Below are 21,974 nucleotides of genomic sequence, written 5' to 3'. Positions count from 1 at the left end.
TATCTTTAGAATTTTTGAACTTTTACGAAATTATTGACTTAATCTTGTCCATCTTTTAAAGTAATGCACGAAGTGGTAAGTATGTAGTAAAACTCTTGGGATCTGATTTCAACAATTCAGAGAGAATGTACTCTTTTTGTAGTGTTGCCGTAGGTAACGGATCCTGAGTATAAAATGTTTGCATATGCTGTGTTACGACATCTTTTCCCTGTACTTGGAGTTCACTTGTAACAAGGCTCATAGTAAGGGGCTGTTTTACTGATTGTTTAAACTCAGGCAAACAACCCAGTAAAATGTAACCTTTATAAATCCAATACATTGTTTTTTTGTGTGAAATATACCTGCAGACATATATATATATTTCCTCAGTATAGCGTTTAATTTCAATCTAACATAAATACTTTTATTTTGGGTAGGAAACTTGGAGGGTGGTGGCAACCCTGGATCCATACTCTGTTGGGAGGATTGTCAGCCAGACAGGGTTGCATTATATTTTACTCTAATTCTTTCTTGTCTCAGGTCCCTCCATTTCTTTTTTATTTTACTTCTAAGCCAGTGGTTCTCAACTTTTCTAATGCCCTCACCCTTTGATACAGTTCATCATGTGTGGTGACCCCAGCCATAAAATTATTTCCTTGCAACTTCACAACAGTAAATATACTACTGCTGTTAATTGTGGTGTAAATATCTAATATGCAGGGTGTGTGGCGCAGGACCCACAGGTTGTGAACCAGTACTCCAGGCCATTGTGTTCATATGCGCATGGTGAACTGACCACTAAATTCGTTCTCCATTTATTGAATAGCAGTTGAAAGGTGGAAACCACCTGCGTCAGTAAAGTGGCTGTTGCTTGCAGTAGGGCTTTCCTCCTTGGGCCAGCGTCATTCTTGCCTTTCCCTTTGTGACCATAACTTTTGGGTCACCATCAGGGTCATGATTGATGTGTTCTCCCTCTGCTTTGACTCTAGACTTCCTCATCTACTGTTAAGCAATCTGCTTCATTGTCTAAAGCCTAGTTTTAGACTCCTGTGACCCACAGCTGGGCCCGATTTCTGTATTATTTTTTTCAGCATGATGTTCATTTCATCCTTTCTGTTTCATTATGCATCATCCTATCAGGATAGACTCAAACTGTAAAGCAGTGTTTTTTGAAGTCCTAGGGATTTTGAAGAAAGGAAAGGAAAATGGAAGCGTTTATTGGCAAGCAGTGTTGATAGACCTTTTAAATGCTGAGAAAGAATGGGGTTTGAGGACTCCCAGAAGGTAGAGAAGTGTGTATACCATGTAAAAATGGTTACCAAACAAGTCTGACCACCTCTTGCATCTCTGGGCACAGTGAGCTAATCTTGGTTGTTTGGTCATTTTAATCATTACCAGATGTCACAATTGTATTTTTTCCTTTTGTTTTCAGTTTTAGATGATAAGCACCGTCTGTAACCTTAATTGGACACCATCAATATGCTAAACATTTCTCAAAGTCACAGAGTTGTTCGTTTTTATTTATGTTCATGGTTGGTGTGTGTATGCGCCTGAATGTTAGTGTATTCACAGGGCTTGTGCTTGTCTTTGGAGATCAGAAGAGGTTATAAGAGTCCCCTGGAACTGCAGTTCCATGTTTTAAGCTGCCTAATTTAGGCACGTGTGGTCCAAACTGAGGCGCTCTGCAAGAGCAGTGCGTTTTCTTAGCTGCTGCGCCATCTCTCCAGCCCCAGCTGCTTTGATTTCTTAGTCAGCGTGCCAAAGTTTTAAGTGGGAGGCATTGAGACAGGGTCTCACTGTGTAGCTCACATGGAGTTCAAACTCCTTTTGTAGTTCAGTCTGGTCTCAAACTCTTTTATGTAGCCCAAGTTGTCTTTAACTTGTAATCTTCCTGCCTCAGTTTCCTGAGTGTTGAGATTATAGGTATATACCTACTGTGCTCAACTAGTCAAGTGTCAGTTTAATCAGTGTCATTTTTTAGAGTTTTATCTTCTTCTTCTTCTTATTATTTTAACGTGTATGGATGTCCGCCTCAATGAATGTCTGCCTGGTTCTTGTGGAGGCCAGAAGAGGATGTTGGATTCCCTGGAACCAGAGTTGTAGACAGTTGTGAGGTACCATGGGTGCTGGGAATGGAACCTCGGTCCTCTCCAAGAGTAGCAAATGCTCTTAATCATTAAGCCGTCTCTCTATTCTCCCAGGTGTCAATAGTTGAAAAGTTTTCTTTAGATCAAGAGCCAATTAAGATTTGTACATACAGTTCATTGGTATGTCTATCTGGCCCTTAAGGTTTAGTTGCCTCTTTATTTTTAATTTTCCTCTCGCTTATTTGTTGAAGCCTAATTTGTTGTTCTGAGCGTTAACCATAGCTTGAATTGTGCTGTTTTCGCTGTAGTGTAGTAACCTATTCCCATGCCCTGGATTCTCTTTTGCTTTGTAATTAGATCTAGAAAAATGATCTAATTTTCCTTTTTCCAATTTCTATAAAATTATTTCCTAAGCGTACTCTTTTGTTTGACACATGTTGCTTAAAGATTTGTTTTTCCATTTATTTATTTTGTATGTGGGATTATGCCTGTGTAGGTAGGCTTGCATGAACTGTGGCACACCTGTTTAGAGGACTGTTTATGGGAATGAATTCTTTGTGGGTTTCAGGGGTTGAATTTAGTTCCTCAGACTTGGTTGCAGGCACTTTTACCCCCTAAGCCACTTTCCTGGGCAATATCTTCTGGGGCCGTCATAGCATAGACAGGTTTGTTTGGTCTTATGGGCTGTCTTCTTTTTTCTTTTCTTGGTTCCATTATAAGTAACCAAGGGCAGAAGCATCCACAATCAGTGGCATGTTAGAAAAGAAAGAGAGAAGGAAGTTAAAGAAAAACTAAACCAGAAAATAAGAAGGCTGTTTTGGACTATATTTATACAGGTTCATATCCTTAATCCTTTGGAATAGCTGGTATGCAGTTCATTTCACAAGAAGGTCAGGCTTGAGGATTGAATGAGTTATTCAATTCACTCAGTGTGCATGTTGGCCGAATGTTAGTTTTGTACGACAGGGCCAGTAAGTTATTTGATGCTGTTCTTAAGAACTGGACTTGATCATGGAGCCTTTTGGCATCTTCAGCATCTGTTTTTTGGAGGAGATAGGCTTGTTTTTGTGGCGGGTTTTGTGCCCCTCATTTCTTCCCTAAGGTGTGATCTTGAAGCACTGAGTATCGAGTGTAGCATGACTGAGCACTACTTTGGGTTGTGTGGTTTTTACTTTTATTGTGATTGAACCCAGGGCTGCATGCTTGCCAAGCACAGCACAGAGCTACATCTCCATACTCAAGTGGGGAATGACCTTCATCTTGCCTTTCATGTGATGCTCCTCATCTGTTTTCCAGCGTTAGCAAAATGTGCCAGAGTTTAAAACATGAAAATAAAGTGTGACTTTCTCCCCTTCCCAACTAGCTTTTCCTTTCATGTGGTTTTACACTTTTTGCTATTTAATTTACAGTGGACATGGCATTCCCTGGAGTACTTTCACATGAGTTAGGAAGTCAGGAATGCTTTAGGAATACAATGAAACAGCAGGCAGACCAGTGCTAAGTCTTCCTGACAGCTTTCAGCTCCCTAGAGGCCACGACTTTCAATACTTCTGATTTTGTTTTCTGGTGTGTTTGGTCTCTAAGTAACACAATTTTCTTGTTTTTTGACTTTTTAAAAAAAATGATGGAATACTTTTCATTTTATTATTTGTTAAAGGCTTGTGTATTTTTTAAGGGAACAGGACATGCTGGAAGTCAAGAATTTGGTTTCACAGGCATTTAATAGCCACTGTCTGGCGTCCTCGGCTCATATGGAGGTAGTTTTGTGCATGAGTAGTTGTTTCAATTGATGCTTCATTGCCGGTGCGGCAGTCTTGCTGCTGTCTCGCCGCTCCAGTTTCTTGTACATATAAATAGTAGACCTATTTGCTTTACATTTTAATTAGAGTTAGCTTGTGTTAATCTGTTTTCATACAGATCCACACTCTTTCCATTCTTCAGCTTAGAAAGATGAACCATGTAAAGTGCTTTGATTATACTTTAAAAATACTTTCTCTAAATAGTCTTTTGTATTTTATTCTGAAGATTATTTTGTTTTTGCCTCGTTTGTTTGATTTTCTTGATATCAGCTATGCTGAAAGCTATAAAATTCCTGAAGTTGGGGCTGGCTCAGAGGTTAAGAGCATTGATTTCTCTTCCAGAGGTTCTGAGTTCAATTCACAGCAGCTAGATGGTGGCTTACAACCATCTATAATGAGAACTGGTACCCTCTTCTGCCATGTAGGCATAACATTATGCATAATAAACAAAATTTAAAAAAAGTTAAAAAAATACCTGAAGTTAAGCTCAAAAATAATTTTTGACTTCCATTTTAGATTTGTATGTGTGTGTGCAGGTGTACATACATATGCATGTGTGGATGGGGTCACTGTCTTTACTGTCAGCGTGCATATTAAACCGGCCTGGCCAGGGAGCTCCAGGGACCCACCTTTCTCTGAGTGCTGGGATTATAAGTATGTGTCAGCAGATCTGGATTTTGTGTGTGCTGGGGACTGAATTTAGATCCTCATTCTTGCACAGCAAGCTCTTTACTGATGTCTCTTTTCTTCCCCATCCTTTCTGGGCTCTCTATCATTCTGGACTTTTTATTTCTGGAACCTCTGTATTTTGGGAAATTTCTAATCATCTTTCTTCCTGGGTTCTGTGTCTTCTGTGCTTCATATCTGTTTATTGATTTAACTCTGATTTCACAGGAACTTATGTAGCAATTGTTCAAGAAGGGGTAAGTGGGAGGGAGGTCGGTTTAAGACGCTGGTATGTCATAAAGTACTTTTCCATTTTCAGTTGACGGCTTTTACATTTGGCTTGTATAGGTTTCCAGGCTGGAGATTGCTTTCCCACAGTGCTTGAAGGCATAGTTTGCAGCCCTTCGAAGTCTGTATTAACTCTGTTAAACCTCAGGCCCTCAGAGGTACCTGGAACCTGCAGGCCTAAGGTGCTCGGAACTTCAGTTGTTAGTTACTTTTGGGGTCCCCCAAAGCAGTAATTCAGGTTACAATTTCTAAGTCAGACGTTTTGCACATCTGCTTTCCGTTTCCTACTATTCTGTTTGCTTATCTTTTCTTCTGGCCTCCCCCACCCCGTTTGTTTTGCCCAGGCTGGCCTTGACTCTCAGTTCTCCGGCCTCATGGTCCTGAGATTAAAGACAGGTACTGCCCAACCCTTGCTTTCCCTCTTGTTTTTAACATTAGTTTTCTTTTTTAAAAAAGAAAACTGTCTTTTTTCATTTTACACAGCAATCCCAGTTCCCATTTCCTTCCCTCCTCCCATTCTCTCCACCTCTCCCCCCCCAACCCCAGCCCCATCCACTCCTCTGAGAGTTAAACACTTGGTTTTGGGTAAGGTCCAAGGCCACCCCTACTACATCTAGGCTGAGCAAGGTACCTATCCAAAGAGAATGGAATCCCAAAAAGCCAGTACAAACAGTAGGGATAAATCCTGGTGCCACTGCCAGTGGTCCCGCAGTTTGCCCCAGTCATACAACTGTCACCCACACTCTGAGGGCGTAGTTTGGTTCTATGCTGGTTCCTTCCCTGTCTAGCTGGTGTTGGTGAGCTCCCAGTAGCTCAGGTATACTGTTCCAGTGGGTGTACCCATCATGGTCTTGACCTCTTTGCTCAAATTCTCACTCCTCCCACTCTTCACCTGGACTTTGGGAGCTCAGCCCAGTGCTCTGCCACAGGTCTCTGCCTCTGTTTCCATCAGTTTCTGGATGAAGGATCTATGATGATATCTAAGATATTCATCAGTCTGACTATAGGGCAAGGCCAGAAGGGCAGCTGGGGAAAGACCGAACAGACTTTGGTGACACCTATCTCCTCATCCTTCAGGGCTGTTGCGATTATCAATTCCAGGAATATATTAAAGAGTAGTGGTGAGAGGACGCACCCCTGCAACACTCCTACGATTGTTCACTAAGTTCTCCACAGACTTTGACCGATGCAAAGATATCTTTATACTTGAAACGACCAGCTCGGTCCTCTGGAAACCTGGGGAATTTAGTACATGGGTAGAAAGAGTTCCAGCTGGTGGACAAAGGCTATCTCACACAGAGGAAGAGACCTGGTCAGTCGTCCTCCCCAACTCAGACCATAAAACCCTTGCAGCTTACTTCATTGCTATTAAGCCTAACGAGGAAGTGGATGCACATTTTAAAGCTACTTAAAGACAAACATTAAATATTTAATACAGGATTTGGGAAAATTGTAAAAGGTGCACAAATTACTGAAGTTAGAAATGCATTACAGGGCTGGGGATATAGCCCAATGGTAGAGCATTTGCCTAGTGAAACCCTTGGTTTTGTTGTGCAAAAGGAAAAAAAAGATGGGGCGTGGTGGGCATGTCTACAATTCCGTCACTTAGGAATGAGAAAATGAAGGTAGAGTTCTATTCATCTTCTCTTTCATAGTATGTGTGAGGTTAGCTTTGGCTGCTTGAGATTCTACTTCAGGTCAAAACAGAACCCATCAAAAATCACATTGGGTAGGTTCCAAGAAAGATGTTTTTGGTCATGCTTTCATACAGTCCTTTTTTTTTCTTGGTAACAGTGCAGTTAGGTGCTGACTGTGACAGACTTTTCTAAGTGTTTCCCTTCTCTCCTTCCCACAGCGTCTCCCTATGCAGCCCAAATTTCTGGCTCAGTCTTCTTATAGGAGTACCCGGCTTCTTTTATTCTTCTCTCTTTAGTGTCTATTAATTTTAAAGTTAGTTTTTTTCCCCCAACAGAAATTCTTAGAACATTTTGTCATTTGACTGTAAGGATTTTTTTTTTTTTTAAGTTCTGTTCAGGAGATCTGACAGGTAAGGAAAGCAAGAAGCCAGGAAGAGGTTAAGTGGAAGTCACTCAGTGGTTCAGAAATGGAGCGACAGGCATGGCCAGTCTCTTGTGCTTACAGTTGTCTCTTCTTCTCTCTTGTACTCTTGCTCCTCATAAAGTAGCTAATTGGAATTTTCTTGGAGACCCAGGAAGCCTGCCAAGTTTTCTAGCTAAAGGGATGTCCTGTAGCTTTTATATATTTGCATCATGAGCCCTGAAGGTAGACAGACTGAGGTCTTCCAAAAATAGCTCAATAAATGTGTCAAGGTTTTGAAATACTACTGAAAAAACAAGGAAGTCTAGTGCTGTGGGGGTTATTAGAAAATGATGCCAAATGCTTTCAGAAGTGTTTGAAAAGCAAACGTGGCCCTGGTTGTATCTAGACAGTGTTCATAGTCTGCCGAGGCTTTGGGAGCCTGTATTTATTATGATACTCTTGTGCTTTTTTCTGGGCTTCTAATCTACTTAATCGCTTTTGCAGTAGAAAGAAAAGCAGCTAAGTTAATGGCTTCCTGGAAAAGTTTCCTTGTAATTCACTTCTCTTAATGAAGAAAAGAAAAACTTTCTCCCCTCCATAAAGTAGATAAAAATTATGTGTAAGAAAAGTTAAGAGTGTCAGGTAATGATTTGAGCTGTCTAAAGAAGAAATCAGGATTTCCGAATGCTCTTGTAGCCAGAACTGGTTTTGGATCATGGCCCTTAAACTCAAGATCAGTAAAGCTTGTGTCTTTATTTTCCTAATGCCAAGCATGTCTGTCTTAAATTAGGTACATATGGGAATGTGAAAACTGGTTTCTCCCTAAGTGCCCCCACCTTGAAGCAGGAAGCAGATGAGGTCTATGGAGGGTGTCTTTAACCTCTGCAGCCCTGCAGAGGGCTGTCGACTTGGTGCGCGTGCAGTGCAGATGTGACTTCTGTCTGACGGTGCCAGTTCACTTTCATCCTTGGTGCTATGAGCTTGAGTTAAAAGACTTAGGATGGGTTCTAGACCATCCTATGGATCTGTGACCTGCGCGTTACCTGTTCTGCGCAACACACAGGACAACAGTGGAAGATGGCTTTCTTTTTAAGAACTTTTTTCTTTGTATGTCTGTATGTAATTTTTTGAAGCCATGTTTTTTTTTTTCATTTCTGCTGGCCTTCTTTAATTTGAGGTAGTACCTGTCATAACATTATGAGTTATGGAAAAGTGATCCCTTTTTGCCTGAGACAGTCTCATGACAGTCTCTGGCCTCTAGCTGAGGCTGGCTTTGAACCCCTGGTTCTCCTGTTTCCACTTCTCCAGGGCTGAGATTTTAGACATGTGCCGACACGTCCTTCTCTTCTTCCTTTTTGCATTTTATTTCGAAAGTTAACGGTATGTTTACAAGTAGAGAGAACTGTGATAGAGAGCCCTCAGCAGTTAGCAGTGCTCTCCTGGAAGTATTCATGTGTATTTCCTCTCTACTCCCTGACTCTCACCACTGCCTACCCATAATATTTTGAAGCAAATCCTAAACATCATACAGGTTTTTATGTAAATAATGTGTGGAAGCCCTGTTATGTACTACATGGTATCCAAGGTTCATGTTCATAACGGATTCTTTTTCCATTACTAAGTAGTTCATTTATAACATATTTAGTTGTCATGTGTTTGAAATAAATATTTGAGTATTGTCCTTATCACTGAAAGCAGGTTTGTCCAAATATAGCATTGTGTATGCTTTAGTCAGTACTAAAACTACAGAACAGACTACAGGACAGAAGTGAACTGTGTCAGAGAAATTCTCAATGATCTCGAAGACAAAGCAGAAGAGATCTAATTGTAGTGTATTTTTCTCTTTGAGACAGGGTTTCTATGTACCTCTGACTGTCCTGAAGCTTACTGTGTAGACCAGGCTGGTCTCAAATTCACAGAGATTGTCTTGTTTCTCTTCCTTTGCACAGAGATCTTTCTTGTCTCTCAAGTGCTGGTATCAAAGTGCACTGTTATACCTGGCTATTAGTATAATCTTTTTTTTAAAATTTTTTTTTTATTCTCACATATATTGCTTCCTGATCGAAGGGCCATGCCCCCCACCATTAGTGCATTCTTAAGTTTGTGTTGATGTATATGTGTACTCCGCTTGGCTTCAATTTGAGTTTATTTTAGATTTTCCCCCCCTTTTCTTCCTTTCTCCTTTGATGGTCTGTGGTTTGTGTGAGAACTAAAAGAAATGAGATACTTTTCTTTCTATTGGCAAAGTTGTTATGTTTCTGTTTGACTAGCAGTTTGGGGAGCAGTACACGACATAAAACACGGCCCATGTTCTGGGCTTAGCAGCCAGGCAGTCCTTGGCGGCAGAGCCACAGCTGACGGTCTCTGAACTGCATTGCTTTCCTTAACTATTAAGTGAGCTTTTTGTGTTGAAAGTCACTTTATATTAGTGTGCACTGTAAGTTCCATGTAATCATAATCTTTTAGTAAAGGCATTGAATCATGAGCACTGATAACAGATGGCCTTGCTGAGCCTTCCTGGGGGCCTGGCATGGCAGTTTGACTTGTGTGTACTATTGATTGAGTTCTATGGTAAAACAGTTTGGTAGAAATTGTTTGTAGCATGAATAATAAAAACCCAGAGCCAGATACTGGGGTTCAACCTGAAGATCAGAAAAGCAAAGCAGCCAACTACTAGAGAGACCTTTTACCTCTCCAGATCTTCAGACCAAAAGGGCAAGATACCTCTACCAGAAACTTAACAGAATTAAGAATTCTTGGGGTCATTCTGTTGATTAAAGACAGAACAGGGCTTTGAACCTAACTGTTTAGCTCTAGGTCCTTCTGTTCTAAATACTGTCCTGTATTATCCTGAAGACTGGAAGCTCCTTCAAAGTTGTTTGTATTTGCGCTCCTCCCACCCTCAGCCAACACTGCTTTATTGCAGTAGGGAATCATTTGATCCTGGAGGAGAGTTTTTAGCAGCAGCTTGAGAGCAGTTGAGATTCTTCACCTATTCTGTGACTGGTTTGAATTAGACTGGGAAAATTACGGAAGCATGCGGAGAGTTGTTGGTGACCGGTAGTGTCTACTTTTGTTTCTCTTTTTTTCTGAGACACAGGGAGGATCTCAGTGTGTGGTTTAGGCTGGTCTTGCAATCATACATAATTAATTCTCCTGCCTTGGCCCCATAAATGCTGGGATTACATGCACCCAACTTCTACATTTAAAATACATTTTTTAAAGTTTACATACAAGGTAATGGATTTCATTATGGCCTTTCATACAAATATATCATCACACTTTGTTTTTATGCTCACTCCTCTTCAGTTTCCACTGTAGAAAACAATTAACTGCATTCACCATGCAATGTCATAGGTTCTGTAGACATTTTTATTCAAGCACCATGGCCATGATCTTCATTCGATATATCATGTACTTTGACTTTCCACTACCTTCCTTACCTAGCCTGGACCTTCCTATTTCTTACATATTATCCCTTCTACCTTTATGTCGCATGTGTGTGTGTGTGTGTGTGTGTGTGTGTGTGTGTGTGTAAAATCTTGACTTATTTACAAATAGTTTTAAATCAAAATTCTATATTCAAGAGAAACTTGATATACGCCTTTGTCCCTTACCCCACTACCCTGGTTGGTCTCCACCCCAGCCTCTGAAATGGAATGTGGAGTCCATCTGGAATGCTGACAAGTCACAAAGACACAAAGACCCTGGTAAAGGCAGTAGCCAAAGGTACTGGTAGATGGTGAGAACTTATCTTCAGTTGGGTGCGCTGGAGCGGCAAGTGTAATACTGGAACATTGGCTGTGGTTTGCCAGTGCCGCAGACTTGTGCAGGAGTTTGTCCTGAGTCTTTGGAATTTTCACAGAACAGGTAGGTAGGTATATGCTGTCTCCTACATTGTTGATAAAGAAGGTAGGCGGTGACGATAAAGAAGGTAGGCGGTGACTGTAGCCCCAGTACACTGGTTTCTCATCAGTGGCTCCAATGTGCTGAGAATAGTCCTTATTCATGTGACTGGTTAATTTATCTTTGTAATAAAAGTGATTAAAAAACGTCCTTCTGTATAAAAAAATGGGTGAAAGATATTTGGTAAAATATTTGATAAAGTTTTCATGGTATCATAGCAACTTTGGAAAAATAGTTTAGTGGAAAGCATTTTGGTGGTGATAACTGGAATCTTAATATTGACCTTCTCTTTTTCGATATAAAGGTTTTTCTTCTTCTTCTTCTTCTTCTTCTTTTTTTTGGTTTTTCAAGTCAGGGTTTTCAGTAGGTAGCCCTGGCTACACTGGAACTAACTCTGTAGACCAGGCTGTACTCAACTCCCAGAAATCTGCCTTCCTCTGATCCCCTGGGATTAAAGGCGTGCACCATCACTGCCTGCCTCCCACTGAAGTTTTTATTTTAAAATTTATTATTCTTTTGAGATAAACTCTTACCATGTACCTGTAACTTGCCATGTTGGGCATGCTGGGTTTGAACTGACAGATCCTCTTGTGTCTTCCTTCAGTGCTGATATTAAAAGTATGTATCACCATGCCCAGCATTAAAGTTTATTTATTTAATTTTTAGATGTATTCATTTTATGTATATGAGTACTCTATCTGCATGTATACCTTTATGCTAGAAGGAGGGCACCAGATTTCACTATAGACGATTGTGAGCCACCATGTGGTTGCTGGGAATTGAACTCAAGACCTCTGGAAGAGCAGCCAGTGCTCTTAACCTCTGAGCCATCTCTCCATCCCTAAAGTTTATTTTTAAATGGAAACATAACAACATAAAAATTGGGCTGTTGGTAGTGTTTGCCTAGTGTATGTTGTTCTGGGTTCAGTCCTCAACACTGCATAAACCAATTGTGGTGGTGCACATCTTCTATTCCACTACTCAGGAGGTGGCAGGAGGATCATGAATTCTAGACATGAGATTCTGCCTCAACGGCACCAATCTCAGAAAGCTCTATAAGAATTGTGTATATTTGTGAGTTTCATGTGTTATTTTGATACATGTGTATATTATGTAATTATTTGAGTATATTGTGTAATATTTGAGTTGTGTTCAACATATCTATCTCAAATATTTCTTTATGGTGAAACATTTAAATTCTGTTGTGTAAACTTTTGAAAATAGTGCAGCATATTGTCAGTACCTGTAGTAACCTTACTGTTTCTTGGTTGTTGTGAATAGTGGTTTTGTTTTCTGTATCTGTGTGTGTGCTACAGCATGTATGTGAAGGTTAATTCCTTCCTTCCACCACCAGGACTCCAGGATTGAACTCAGTTTGTTAGACTTGGCAGCAGGTGCCTTTACCTGCTGAACCATCTCCCTGCTGACCCACATATGTCAATTTGAAATAATGATTTAATCTCCTTTGGGCATATAGATTTTGTAGAAGTCTGTAGGGAAACCTCATAAGTTGTGTACATTGCCATGTTTCAAAGTAGAAAAACATGACATACTTGATTAGAAATGAGTTGTTGAGTGTCTCCAATTATAAATTCCTTGAAAATACTTCAGTAGAAAGTGAAAACTAGCCTGGAATGACTTCCACAAAGGTTTGCAGTCTTTACCTTATTCTTCCCCTCCCTCATTTCTCTCCTGGTTTAAAATTTATTATTACCATTATTATTATTGTGTGTAATAGAGAGAGAGAATAGGCACCCATGTGTACAGCATGCCTTTGAAGACCTAAGGACAACTCTCAGGAGTCCTCTGCTTCCACCTGGGTTCCGAGGCTTGAGTGTGTATTGTCAGGTTCCTATGGAAAGGACTTTTACCAGGGCCACCTTACTGACTCTACTCTCCTTTTTTTTTTGTTTTTTGGTTTTTTTTTTTGATAAGATTCTCTCTCTTCCTTTCAAAATTCTTAAGAAATTTGTTTTTACTTGTTTAGGTGTATAAGTGTTTTGCCTGCATGTATACCTGTGCACTGCATGCATACCTGACTTCTGTGGAGTCAGAAGGCTGAAATAGATGGTTGTGAGCCACCATGTGGGTATTGGGAATTGAACTCTGAACTGCTGAAGTCCTTTAAAATTCTTAAAATTATTTAAGAAAGGAAAGGTGCATTTTGGCTCACAGTTGAAGGCTACAGTCTGATAAGGCAGCAGGAGCAGGGCTAATGGCATAGCAGCCTCAGGGAGCGAAGAGTGATGAATGCTTCTGCTTAGCTTGCTCTCTCTTTATGCAGTCTAGTTTCTCAGTCCATAGTTTTGGTGCTGCCCACATCTGGGATGAGCCTTCTCTTCTCTGTTAACTTAACGTAGAATTTCCTTTGCACACATATTCATCTTCTAGTTGATTCTAGATCCTGTCAAGTTGACAGCGTTCCACATCAGTATGTAGGCTTTTTGGTCCATAGGCTGGTAAGCACAAAAGTGCTTTCTCAACTACCAAATGTTAGACACTTTACATGCTGACATTAAAAAAAAAAAAAGGAAATACAGCCCATGTCTCGTTGTCTTTGGTATTATTCATAGAGAAAAATTATCTCCTTAACATTGCCAATGGAGTTTTCCTAGTTCTCATTTGGTCGATATGTATGTATCATGTGTCCACTAGTCCTCAGGAAAGACAAATGAAGGTGCTTTCCTGTCTGTGTTGGCTAATTTTTATGTCAGTGTGATATAGGTTACAGCCATTTGGGAAGACAGGACACCTGTTGAGAAAATGCCCCCAACCAGATTAGCCTGTGCACAAACCTATGGAACATTTTCTTAATGATTGATGTAGGAGCCCAGCCTGGGCAGGTGGGTCTGGAAATGTATAAGAAAGCAGATGAAGCAAATGTTGGGGAACAGGCCAGCAATCAGTGCTCTTCTATGACCTTCATAAGTTCTTGCCTCCATGTTCCTGAATTGAGGAGTTCCCGCCCTTTCTTCCTTGGGTGATAAATTACATATATGTTGTAATAGGAAATAAACCTTTTTCACTGTTGATTTGGGTCATGGTGTTTTTATCTATCACAGCAACAGAAATCCTAATTAAGGTGGAAATTGGTACCATGAGTGGGGTACTGTCATAGAACTGACCATATGTTTTTGGGAGGGTTGTTGTGGCATTTGAATTTTGGGCTACAAAAGCTCAGAGCAGAGTCCTCAGAGCTCAGTGGGCCGTCTATTCTATGCGAGACTGGAAGAGAATGTTGAGAGCAGTGCAGACAATGGAAGTCTGGTTTACAAAGTTTCAGAAAGAAGCAAAGGCTCTACCGGGGCCATTTATGTGATTATTTTGAATTAAGGATCTGTGATTCTGGTCGGCTGGTGCTGAAGAATCAGCTGTGATTAACAAGAGACCAGCACTACTGAATTGGAAGTTTGGCTTTCCTGGGACAATTGATGCTGGTTGGTGGAGCTGAGAAAATAGCAGTGGTTAAGGAGAGACCAACATCAATCCAGTTTGTGGCACATGCCTTTAACCCCAGCATTCAGGAGGAAGAGGCAGGTGGATCTTTTGTTTGAGGCTAGCTTGGTCTACAGAGCGAGTTCCAGGACAGCTAGGACTACACAAAGAAACCTTGTCTTGAAAAACAAGAATGAAACAAAAGACCAACATCATTGAGGATCATAAACCTGGGAGTATTTCCTTACAGTTAACCATACAGAAACTGTGGCACAGAAGGAACCAAGACTGTATCTCATGCTGGCAGCTGAACTTTGTCGTGTAGGAGCCTCCAGGTCTCACTGATTTTGAAGGCATGTAGATGTTGTGCATAGCAGCTGAGACTTGGCACTGTGTGGCAGGGCTAGGAGTAGCTATTGGAAGAGAAAACATCTCAATCACATTATAGAGTTAGTAGCCTTAACTATTTAGAAAATATTGCCAGCTCCTTTAAGTGTGACCTGTTACCTTGTGACACGGAGCCTTCCTAAAGCTGGGATTACAAGTGTGCCACCATGCCTGGCTATTTGCATAGTGTTTGTTTGAATTGGAATCCAAATTACTGTGATAGTTCTCTTCAATTTTCTTTACCTTGTGGTTTGTGTTTTCTTTCAGTTATTTGTACCATCCTCCAATTCATGTTGTACCCTTCTCACCTCTCTAGGTTCCTCTGTCGCTTTTAGGTTGTAGAAATAGGCAGAAGCTTTTAAAAAATAGTTTCCAGTTCCCGTTTTCTCACTGATACTTTGTCTTATATTTTCTTTAAAATTTTTGAGGTTTATTATTATTAATTATTAATGAGTATGAATGTTTTGATTGCATCTATGTTTCTGTACCACATACATGTTGGTGCCTGTGGAGGCCAGAAGAGGGCGTCAGATCCTCTGGAACTGTAGACACAGCAGGTGGTGAGCTGCCAAATGGGTACCAGGGATGGAACCCAGGTCCGCCAGAAGTGCAGTCTTTTGCCTGTTGAGCTCTTTTTCCAGCCCCAGGCTTTTTTCTTTTTCTTCTTCTTTTTTTAACCTTTGTTCTTATCTTACGTGTAGTCAGTCAGTGGAGACCAGAAGATGGCCTGAAACCCCTGGGACTAGAGTTAAGACAGTTGTGAAATGCAGTGTGGGTGCTGTGACTAAAATCTGGGTCATCTGAAAGAACAGCCAGGTCTTTTCAATTGTGATCCTTCTCTCCAGCCTCTGGTTTTGTTACTACTTAATATACCACCCAGGGAGTGTACCAGAACCAGTTGTAAGGATTCTGAGATTCCTTCATTTTCTGAAGTCAGCCTAACCCAAACTTTCCATAAAAACAGATGGAACCACTTACAGATCTGAGAAGGTAATCTCCTGAAACACCACATCCAAACACAAATTACATAAGAGTTTCTAGTCTAGATTTGCTTTCCGAAAGCAAAGGGAGAAAGCACAGCTACATTAATAGTCCTGTGGCCCACAGACCTGGCTTGCAGTTACAGTGAGATGCTTTGCAGTTACAGCGGTCTTGGCTCCTCTCACATAGTGACAGGGATGGTTCAGTTTTGTTGCTTAAATTTCCCACCCACTGAGGACGTGCCCATAATTTTTTCCCTCTTCTTTCTTGGCAATGGGAAGTAAAAAGGTTAAAGTGGTAAGAGGACAAGTTAGAGAGCAGCCAAAATGTGTAAAGAAATCAAGTAAATTTGCTCTGCAGTGAGCCTCTGAAGGGCGTTGGTAGCCTCCTTCCCTCCCTATCTTCCTCTCTCCGTTCCTCCCCCTCCTTCATTTCTTTCTCTCCCTTCATCACTCCTCAGCCCTGTTTCTTTAACTGGAACGTTGCAGATACAGAAATAGAGAAGACAGTAAAGTGATGGACATCTGTGCCTCCATCCCCCGCATGTCTACTGCTGCTTAGTTCATTTCTGAGTTGGTTGGGGCTGTACTGCCGTCCATTGGAATCTTTCCTTGTTCCATCTGTGTCAGGCTTGTGGCACAGGACATACCCTTTTTCTTCTTTTATCAATGCTGGCATTTTTTGCTAGTTCTGTTATGTATTTTGATTGTCTCGTTTTTAGGTAGCAGTTGAAGGGATTTATGTGATAGATGAAGATGATGTAACTATGTTTTCTACTGAATTTGCTTTTAAAACAAGTACTCTTTTTTAATAATAGAAGTATAAAAAAGCATGAAGGAATGAATCTCACCATTTTTCATCTGATTATTAACATGACTAATCTAGTTTCTTTTGTGTAGCATCTAATCCACATGCCTTACCCTAATTCTGTACTAGATTATTTTAACACATGTATACACACGCCCCCTCAAAACAAAAAATGAAAAAAGGCAATATTTATTTTTATTTACTTGTGTGTTTATGTGTGTACATGCTATGTGTATATATATATATATATATATATATATATATATATATATATATATATATATATATATATGGATGTTCTCAGATGCCGGAGGTGTCTTCCAGAGTTACAGGCAGTTGTGAGCTACCGATAGGGGTTCTGGGAACCAAACTCAAATCCTCTGAAAGAGCAGCAAGGGCTTTTAACTGCTGAGTTACTTCTCCAGCCCCTGTGCTGAATTATCGCAAAGTAATTATCAGACATGATTGCATGTGCGAGCTCTCTCTCTCCCTCTCTCTCTCCTTCCCTCCCTCCCTCCCTCCGTCCCTTCCTCCCTCCCTTCCTCCCTTCCTCCACTCTCTCTCATTTTTCGTTTTTTGAGACAGGGTTTCTCTGTTGTGTAACCCTGACTGTCCTGTAACTCTCTTCATAGACCAGGCTAGCCTTAAACTCACAGAGATCTACTTGCCTCTACATCCCGAGTACTGGGATTAAAGGTGTGTACCACCATTGTCTGACTTTTGTTTTTTTTTTTTTTAAATCTGTGATGGATAAATACCTAAAAAAATTAAAGCCACAATTCCATAATTACATCTAAAAAGCTCAGTTTTAATTCCAATACTTGGGAGGCAGAGGCAGGCTGATCTCTGTGGGTGTCAGGCCAGTGTGTTCCAGGCTAGCAGAGCTACATAGTGAGATGAGAGCCTAGCTCAGAAAGCAAGAAAAACAAACAAACAAAAAACCAAAACAGCAATAGCAGTAAAAAAACTCTAAACCACTCAAGCTTAAAACAAATAACAACCCCCACATCTAAAGAGCTTTCTTTAATGTCATCAGCTATTCAGGGTCTGTATTTGTCAAGTTGTTTTAAGTCCTTTTTTGTTATTCAAAATGGCCTCTGAGTAACATTTATATTAATTTGATTGCTGTGGCCCTTGAATGTTTTTGTTTTTTTGAGTCACGGTTTCTCTCCTGGAAATTACTATGTCGATCAGGCGAGCTTTGAACCAGAGCTCTTCCTGCCTTTGCCTCTTAAGTGCTGGGGGATTAAAAACATGCGCCACCACCTGGCTGGCCGTTGAGTATTTTAATATGTGGCTTATTTCTTTTTTTTTTCTTCAGTTTGTTGGAACTTCTTTGTTCTATGGGAATTTCTATCTCTGTATTCTTGATTGTGTCAGTGGTAATGCTTAATATGTTTGTGTCTTTTGTGTTCCTATAAATAGTAGCCGAGACTTAGATTCAAGGTTAGTTTGTGGGGAGGGGTGTGTGTGTGTGTGTCTGTCTGTCTGTGAGAGTCCTTCATTCTTTCATTTATTTTTTATTGCCTCTCATCAGGAGATACTGTAGTAGGGCTAATGACATGGTTTGTCCACAAACCTGATGATCTGAGTTCAATCCCGGAATCTGTTTGGCAGGAGGAAAGTGACTCTGACCCCCACGCATGCACTGTGGCCATACAGCACAGCACACATACACAAATCATTATGAAAACAAAAGATAACTCTTAAGGCTGGCTGTCTTAAGGATGAAGATGGATCAGGACTTTACTCGGATATATAAGAATTTCCATCCGGCTTACCTAATGGTTTTTAGCAGCCATTGATAAATAACCAATTACCTGGCTACATTATGGACTTATATTACTTTCATGTGTGTTTTTCACTCAGTTAAGTTATGGAGCTGAAAGGCTTTCATCTTCACGTCTTTATTATGTATTTGTGAAAAAGGGAATTTCACATTTTATCAGAGCACTGCTGTTTTTATAACAGTTAATTGGCAGAAATTCTCTAATATCAAATTTATGGTATATTTAAATATCTCCAGTCATTCCCATGATGTTTTTTATAGTGTGCTTATTAAACCAGAATTTTGCAAAGGAGCACTGGCCTCATTTGGTCATGCTTTTGCCATTTAGTATCTTTTAGTTTGAAATAGTTTAGCTCCCTTCTAACTTCATTACTTTTTCATGATGGGAACTTGTTAGAAAGATGTAATGTCACCTAATCTCTCCTAAAAGTTTCTTTTCTTAATTGGTTTTATTGTTTCTGTGTTGAATTTAGGTCATTCCTCTAACCCCCCCCTCCTTTTTTGTCAAGTAAGTTCTATCTGAAGAATGGATTGAAATAATGTTCAGAATAAACATTTCAGTAGAATTTTTAATAACCAGACACAATGCATCATAGCAGGAGCCATGCAAATTTTTATTAATAAAACTGGATTGATTAAAGTGATGATAGATTTTTTTCCTTTGTGAAATCATGTTTTTCCCTTTAGTAGTGGTATGTCATCTGGGAAGAGTGAAATTTTGGCAATACATAAGTGTCTAGTTCTTTATCCAATGTCTACCTAATATAGTATCCATTGGTAGTTTCTCTTACGTGAGTCATTTATTTTACTGAAATTAGCAAAAGTTTTAAAACAGGATTTTTAAAGAATTTGAGTCAAAATACACAAATTTATTATATTGATCATTTTTAAACATATAGTTCAGTTTTAAATTTTTTGTGATCTTCACAGCACTGAAATTGTATATTCTGAAATAGTATTTAAATGTTTTTTTAAAAAAATTTATGTGTGAATGTTTTGCCTGCATGTCTGTAAGTGCACCCACCATGTATGTAGTGAGTGGCGGTCAGAAAAAGGTGTCAAATACCCTGGAATTGAGTTACAGGTGGTTGTGAGCTGCTATTTTGGCACTGGAAACTGAACCCCCAGTCCTGTGCAAGAGCCGTAAGTGCTATTCAACTGAGCCAGCTCTCCAGCCCTGGTGCTTAAAATTTTTACCTATCTATCCATCTATCTATTTATTTTTTTTTTGAGACAGAGTTTCTTTTTAGTTTTGGAGCTGTCCTGGAACTTGTTCCGTAGACCAGGCTGGTCTCGAACTCACAGAGATCCACCTGGCTATTCATTTAATCTTATTTGCATGCTCTTTGCTGAGTAGCTTTCCTTTATCAATGTGGACTCTTTGGTTATTATAAAGTATTTTTAAAGTATGAAATGTGGAGTAAATGTTTGCTTTATCACAGTTCAGAAGAAAACATAATAGTTATATCTTTGTCTTTTCTTTTTTCTGTGCTAACAGAGAAAAGGTTTTGGTCTTTAAATGTCCCCAACTGCCCATGTAGAAAGACTTGGTTTACAGCCTGTAGCTTGTGGAGAGGAGAACGAGCAGTCAGGAGGACGGTGGGACCTGACTGGGGCAAGTTAGGTCATGGGAGGACTTGCTCTTGCAGGCATTTTTGGGATCTCAGTCTCCTCTCTCTTTGCTTCTTGGCTGCCAGGGGGTCAGCAGCTCTACTCTGCTCTTCTCACTGTGGTATGTTACACTTCCCCGGGCCTCAGAATGATGGAGCCAGCTTACCATGGACAGAAACCTTAGAACCTGCGAGCCAAAATAAGCCTTTGGTCTGCACAGGTCGGTTTCTCTCAGGTTCTTTGTCACAGCAGTGGAAGGCCAACGGAAACAGGGTGTTTCTTTTTTTTGATTATCTTCATTGATTTAAGAATTTTTGTGGCCTGGAGAGATGGCTCAGTGGTTAAGAGCACTTGAGTTCAATTCCCAGCATCCACATGGTGGCTCACAACCATCTGTTAGGAGATCTGGTGCCCTAGAATACTTTTGAACCGGGAATGGGGTCTTGCTGTTTGCTGGATTACAGGCTGCACCACTCACTGTGCTTGGCCAGTCATTCTTTTTGTTCAATCTTCACATTCCCTCAGTTTTGTCTTTTTCACTTAATCCTATCAAGTTTTGAAAACAAGGAACTTATTTGAAGAAAGTAAGGTTTTTAATGTTTTTATATTTGAGCATAGCATCAAATCCCCATTAGCTGTAACACAAACTGGTCTATAATATAAAGAAAGTGCTCTGAAGCAGAATGAGAGCTTAATGTTAATGTTCGCATTTAAGAACTAGAGTAGACAAGTTCCAGGGCGCCTCTGTATGGTTTGTGGTCTTTAGCCCTTAAAATGTTGTTTTGCTAGTCAGTCATTATCGGAACAGACTAGCTCAAGAGTTTGTATATTGTTAGATCTTTGATGTAGACATTGTTGTAATTTTTTCACTGTCCTGTAGCTTTCCCAGCCACAGATTCAAATTGGAGACATGAGAGTTCCAGCAAACTCCAGAGTTAAAACCCCATCCTCAGAAGACATGAGGAGGATTTGCATGCTGGTCAGTAACTGAATAACGTCTTCATGAGCACATCATGTCTCCAGACCTCTGGGGAAGCAGGAGCTCAGGTTTTAAAACACATGCTAGCTTGTAAAGTTCTTTTCTTTTCCTATGGTAGAGTTTAACGCACATTGCCGTCATCGTGTAAGCAATTGTTCTTTTAGTTTTCTGGGCTTTTTTTCCAGAGTAAATGTTGTATAGTTTCTCCTTATTTATACCATATCGCCATCATGACTCTCTTGTTAAGTATTAAATAAGAACCTCCAGCTTCTAAATACTTTGAACACGTACTGCATGTCAGGCAGCAGTACAAATAATACAGCTGCATACCATACTAATACAAACCAAATGGTGTGCTTTGAAAGGCCATTTCTTCTCCAAGAATAGAAAGTACTATAGTGTAATCCTGTGTTTATTCTCCAGTGAGTATAGTTTTAGTGTAAATTTAAAAACCCATACTATAGTCTGACTTTTTAGTTAGAAATATTCCTGTTTATGCCTTTAAGTCAAGGCAGCTTTGTAAAATATAGCACTATTATTGTAACTATAAGAAACTTACTTGGAAAGAGCCAACACTGAAAAGACATTTAAAAGTGCACAAACTGCAGAAACTGAATACTGTCATTTCTAGCAGATAAAGCTCTTCTGTGACTATTCCAGATGTGACAGCAACCGGAATACTGAATACTTGGTTATTTCTTTCACATTCATAATATTAATGAATTGTGAATAAGTGTAATTTAAGTTTGTGCAGGATTGCCTTTATACGAACACTTTCTTTCTTACATGAAAAAAAAAGTGTATGTAGTTTGAATGGCAGTTATTTTGTACATTGTTGCCATCCAGTTGAGTTATGCCTTCTTACAGGGAATATTTATGAAAAATTTCTTAAGTAAAAACCAATTAGAGTCAGTTGAATTAAGAATTAAAAGAAAGAATCCAAATGAAGATCTACATATAAATCTTTATAGCTATAACTGTGACACAGCATACATTTTGTAGTATTCTGTTTGTGTATATTTGTTTTGTTATTTTTATACAAAAATATTTTCTCAGAATATCTGATTGTTCTTGATGTACCATTATTCTTTGGAAATGTTTGCTAAAAGTTATTGAAGGCATTTCCCTCTTAAATCCTGTAACATGAGGGGGCCTGTTTGTTGGGGGTTTTTCTGTCCTGCCCAGTTCTCCAGCTGTGTAGTCCCAGAGAAAAATCACAC

General features: G+C 39.9%; 1 protein-coding gene across 24 annotated transcripts in view; it reads left to right on the top strand.

Annotated features, from left to right (window-relative positions):
• The window catches only part of Epb41l2 (erythrocyte membrane protein band 4.1 like 2), a 180,524-nt gene that overhangs the window by 5,972 nt on the left and 152,578 nt on the right, over nt 1-21,974 (top strand). The window contains exons 1-2 of one of the 24 annotated variants that reach the window (XM_087911345.1): nt 10,609-10,729; nt 20,656-20,754. The exons of 22 other annotated variants lie outside the window; for them this stretch is intronic. The gene's annotated coding sequence lies outside the window, so the exon portion shown is untranslated. Of the gene's footprint in view, nt 1-10,608; nt 10,730-20,655; nt 20,755-21,974 lie in introns of those variants that run through there. One more of the 24 variants, XM_087911344.1, reaches the window with a different exon arrangement.

The sequence above is a fragment of the Myodes glareolus genome, chromosome 1, assembly GCF_982192425.1.
Source record: "Myodes glareolus chromosome 1, mMyoGla1.1, whole genome shotgun sequence".
Classification (NCBI taxonomy): Eukaryota; Metazoa; Chordata; class Mammalia; order Rodentia; family Cricetidae; genus Myodes; species Myodes glareolus.
This window is presented reverse-complemented; position numbering and strand designations above follow the sequence as displayed.